This window comes from Lynx rufus, unplaced genomic scaffold (assembly GCF_022079265.1).
Source record: "Lynx rufus isolate CCGP_SWC_20201006 ecotype Redwood Valley unplaced genomic scaffold, mLynRuf1.p SCAF_2, whole genome shotgun sequence".
NCBI lineage: Eukaryota > Metazoa > Chordata > Mammalia > Carnivora > Felidae > Lynx > Lynx rufus.
The window spans coordinates 56393758-56398968 of record NW_025814834.1 but is presented as its reverse complement, the minus strand read 5'-3'; the positions used below and the strand labels follow the sequence as shown (position 1 = coordinate 56398968).

Here is a 5211-nt window from a genome sequence, read left to right as displayed (position 1 = left end):
TAGGTGTACATTTTCTTAGAGATGGATTCTATGCAAGAAAAATGAGATTGTTGTTGCCAAGGTATTAATTTAACAAGCAAACAAGTTGCAAAATGCTAAAGAGGAACATGAAAATGTTTCCAGGCTTGCTTCCCACTGGGCTCATCAGGAACTGCTTGTCTGCTACCTCCCACACTACAAAAGCCCAATAACTTTGCTATAGAGTGTTCTATCCTTTTTCTAAAATATGTATTTTAAAGCTTATGGTACCTTGGGACTCCAGCACTATCTACCCATAAGGAGCCTCTCAATATGCAAAATAAATAAAGAGTATGTTTTCCATTTTAAATCTATAAAAATAAAGGAGTCCGGGAGATTAAAGCAAAGTGTTTTGCATCACAGAATAAGGATTAAAACTGGATCCTTGATTTGCGATTAGGTACCTATCCAAGTACCTATCCTCCACAGAGAACATGCAGTCTTGGAGTCTTGCTTTCTACAGACCCGAACCATTAACCCTGAAGCCTGGCTAGGCTATCAGTTTGGACAGATTTCATCAGGGCTCGGCCCCCTGAAAGAGCAGACAGTGCTCAGCTGCTTCTTCCTCTCTAACTTCTAAAGTATCCAAAGGATTTGGCAATCCCATAGGCCTCTGAGATAAGTGCTTGATTGCCCTTCCAGGATTTCAAAGTTGTTCTCTGGGGACAGCCCAACCCTGATTGCTCAATGTTGTAGGCAGAAGCAACAGATTAATCATTGGTATGTGAGTTCCTCTTCTATGCTATCTGAAGTTTCTTGGATGACTTTTTAACTTATAAAATAAAGTAGTAGCCTCTTGAATGTTTCTGCTAAAAATGCTGTTCTCTATGTTTTTTTCAAATTCCCCCCCCCCAAAACAATTTTCCTACTGATGAATATAAATTTGAGTTTCTTAGAATTTCATGAAGCACTATATATAAGGAAAAAGAAGTTGAGGGACTAGTTACATATACCACTGATGCAGATTGCAGTTGAGTGAGTTTTGTAAGGCATAAAATTAGTATGTTATAGCATCTTATTACTAAAAAAGGGCTCCATTTGGGGCGGCAGGAGGAAAGGAGATAGCTCTTCAAGTTGTGTCATGAAACCTGTTGCCTTTGGGAAAGAGGAGCCACTGGATGCCCACCAGCCAGGTGAGGGTGGGATGAGAGTGTTAGGTACTGTTACAATTTTTTTCAAATACAGCTTCCTTATTAAAAAGGAAGACTTTCTCATATTTCAAATAGAAAATATGACAAAAGAGGGGGAGAAAACAAAATACACCTTACTACCACCACTGATTACTAATTTCTGCAGTAGCTTTCCATAGTTTTGGGAATTGACTTCTAAATTCAGGGAGGAATGATAATTATCCTTGAAAAATACCCTAAGTCGCTCAGTGATGGAACAGAATGTTGCTTCCTCAGTTGAGCAGCTAATGAAGTAGTTGTGTTTATAAGCCATGTTATTTAAATGCAAACAAACAAATATAAAAGGTTTTGTTAACACTAGAATCACACTCCGCATGACTAGATCCTCAACGCATGAAAAGCACATGAGACCAGAAATGGATCAAATTCATATTACTTCCTTCATATTTACTTTGGGTTAAGTTTGAGCTAACTGAAAGGAAGGTAAGGCAGAAATCACCGTACCACTTAAAAGGTTCTCACTTACTCTCCCCTCCTCTTTTCCTTCTCTCCTTTCCCTCTTTCCTTTATTCTTTCTCTTTTACCACCAACTCTACTAAGTTTAGGTGAATCCTAGCTGAGGTAAATGCTAAATGTGATGCTACTGTATTAATACATTTGCATCTATCCTTCAGTAATTTTGAGTTATAAAAATACATACATATTAATGAAAACATCCAAATAGTACAGAAAGTATGAAATGAAAAGTAAGAATCTTTTTCCATCTTCTCGTCTCATTGCTTGGATTCTTTCCACTTTGAGAGAAGGAGTAAGCCCATTGGAAATGAAGCTGGGGGCAGGGGGTACTTTTTGCACTCTTATAAACTGTGTTCTTTGTGAATGTGTGTTTTAAAATTATTTTAATGGGGTGTGCGCTCTCTCTCTCTCAAAATACATAAATAAACTTAAAAAAAAAAAGTGCACCTGGGTGGCTCAGTTGGTTAAGCATCCAACTTCAACTCAGGTCATGATATTGCCGTTTGTAAATTTGAGCCCTCAAGGAGAGAGGGATTCTCTCTCCCCCTCTTCTTCTGCCCCTCCCCTACTTGTACACGTGCTCTCCCTCTCTCTCTCTCTCTCAAAATAAATAAATAAGCTTAAAATAAAATAAAATAATTTTAGTGGGATTTGGAGAGCAAGAGGGGATTAAATGCATATTCTCAGTCTACTATCTTGAACCAGAAGCCCTTTAAGAGCTTTTAAAACCATACTTATATTCACACATTATTTGTTTTATAAAATTGGAACCATTGAGTACATATTGGTTGTCACTTGTGTTTGTCTTTAAAAAATTTTAGAAATCTTTATCACATTAATAAATATTTATCTATAACATTACATTAAATACAAATAGTACACATCATCTGGATGTATTTAACTAAACTCTTATTATTGGATATGTAGTTGCTTTTACTATTCCTGTATGGTGCATATTGCTTCGATGTGTTCCAGGTAGTTTCACTATAAACATCTTTGCTGGAGACATCTTTGCATTACCACAAACATTTTCACTGCATAACTAATTGACTATAAGGCAATTCTGTCATAAAATATAAAATAATGAAAAAGAAAAAAGGGATATTGAAAAGGACATAATGAAACATGAAAAAACTAATAAAATTATGTATTAATTTCTTCCTTCTTTAAGAGAGGTATCGGTTTTCCAAACACTAAGATGTATATTTGTAACTGAGCTTTGTATTGGGTTGTGAAAGCCTTCTACATGGATGTTCATTCTTCACCTATTGTCACACGTCCCTTGATGGATGTTCCAAAGTTCCATGGGAAATGTGGAAGAAATGCTAACTCTGGGATGCATTTGTAACTGAACTTTGTTATCATTGTAACTGATATATAATCATTTCCTAGTAGTGTAGCGTGCAGTCTGGCTTTATACTCTCTTATTTCACACTTCTAGTAAGTTTTGTTACCATATTTTCTAATAAGGCAATGTATGTATTTATCATCTACTATCTTAAGACCACTATGTCTACTCATCACTCTTCAGACCATTATGAGAGCTAGCCAAGATTTATATAATATAAAAATGGAAACTTTGCCAATGGAGAAATGAAACCAAACTGTCAACCAGTTATTTTATTTTTCATGGCAAAATTGCCTTATAGCCAATTATTACAGGGCAAAAATGTTGGTGGCAAAGATGTCTTTGGCAAAGATGCTTATGGCAAAAAATACTGGACATAATTGAGATGATCTGCCTGGTAGTTCAATTTTTGCATATATGCTTAATTATTTCTTTTTCTTTTCTTTTCTTTACCTTTCTTTCTTTCTTTCTTTCTTTCTTTCTTTCTTTCTTTCTTTCTTCTGAAAGAGAGAGAGAGAGCACGTGTGCATGTGTGAGTGGGGAAGGAGCAAAGACAGAAGGAGAGAGAATCTTAAGCATGCTCCAGGCCCAGTGCTGAGCCCAATGCAGGGCTCAAACTCACCAATGGTGAGATCATGACCTGAGCCGAAATCAAGAATCTGACACTTAACCGACTGAGCCCCCCCAGCACCCCAATTTCTAAAGATAGAGTTCTGAAATTTAAATTGCTCCCCAAGAGATATGTGCATTTCTAAAGCCTTTGAGTGTGCTGGGTATTTACTGTTTTTACATCTTAACTGTGTACTCTAAGAAGTTAATTTAGCTTATTTTCTAGGGTGGGACACTACTTCAAATTTTTTTCATGTCAAGATCTGCCTCATCTTCCAAAATGGGGAGTTCCCAGCACTAGCCTTGTGGGAGTGGAAGCATGATCTACCTCCTTCCAAAAACTGGAGGGAGTGATTTATCAGCTTTCTTTTCTCCACCTTTATATATCCCCTCCTTTTTTTTTTTTTAAGAGGTAGAATTCAGCCTAAGGGTTCCATTGGATTGGAATTGGAAAGATGTATCTGTTCTAGGTCACTCTTGGTTCCAGATTGGAACTTATCTCGTCTCTTAAAACAGCATTCTTAAGGTAAACTCTTATCTAACGGCTAATTTAAGATATCTTAACCAATTTAACAAAGCAAAATGAAATCTCCACAAGTCTATGCAACTATTAGCAATAAAAATGGCTATTTCAGAAAATAATAATGACCCTTTCTCACTCCCAGCCATCTTGGCTGCTGCTCTCGGTTGGGGCCATCCCACACCTAAAGCAGGAAGATGGTGGCCACCAAGAAGACAAAAAGTCAGTGGAGGTGATTAACTCTAGGCTTCAATTCATTATGGAAAGTGGAAAGTATGTGCTGGGGTACAAGCAGACTCTGAACAGTCAGACATGGCAAAGCGAAACTGGTCATCCTCACTAACAACTGCCCGGCCTTGAGGAAATCTGAAATAGAATATTATGCCATGTTGGCCACAAATACAATGGGAATAATGTTGAATTGGGCACAACATGTGGGAAATACTACAGAGTATGCACACTGGCTATCATTGACCCAGGTGATTGTATTATCGTTAGAAGCATGCCAGAACAGATTGGTGGAAAGTAAATCCTGTAAAATTTTTCTTTAATAAAACCAGCCAGGGGCGCCTGGGTGGCGCAGTCGGTTAAGCGTCCGACTTCAGCCAGGTCACGATCTCGCGGTCCGTGAGTTCGAGCCCCGCGTCAGGTTCTGGACGGATGGCTCGGAGCCTGGATCCTGTTTCCGATTCTGTGTCTCCCTCTCTCTCTCTGCCCCTCCCCCGTTCATGCTCTCTCTCTGTCCCAAAAATAAATAAAAACGTTGAAAAAAAAATTTTTTTTAAAATAAAACCAGCCAGAGCTTGTTTAAAAAAAAAAAAAAAGTGGACTGAACTTGCAATGGACAGTTATTTTAGTGGTAAGATTAATGTGAATTCTGATAGCTGGGTAGATTGCCCATCTAATTTGTGTTCATTTCCCTTTGAACACAGGACAGCTTTCACAGAAAGTCTTGCGACACAAAGAAAATCCAGCACAGGGGACAGCACACACACATTCCCCACCACTCATACTCCTCTTTCTGTTTTTCTTGCTATTGCTACTATCTCCCACCATCATCAAAGTCTAGC

At 38.0% G+C, this 5211-nt stretch overlaps 1 pseudogene; it reads left to right on the top strand.

The window, feature by feature from the left end:
• Positions 1–4265: 4265 nt before the first annotated feature.
• Positions 4266–4670, top strand: LOC124514187 (60S ribosomal protein L30-like; annotated as a pseudogene).
• Positions 4671–5211: the final 541 nt, after the last annotated feature.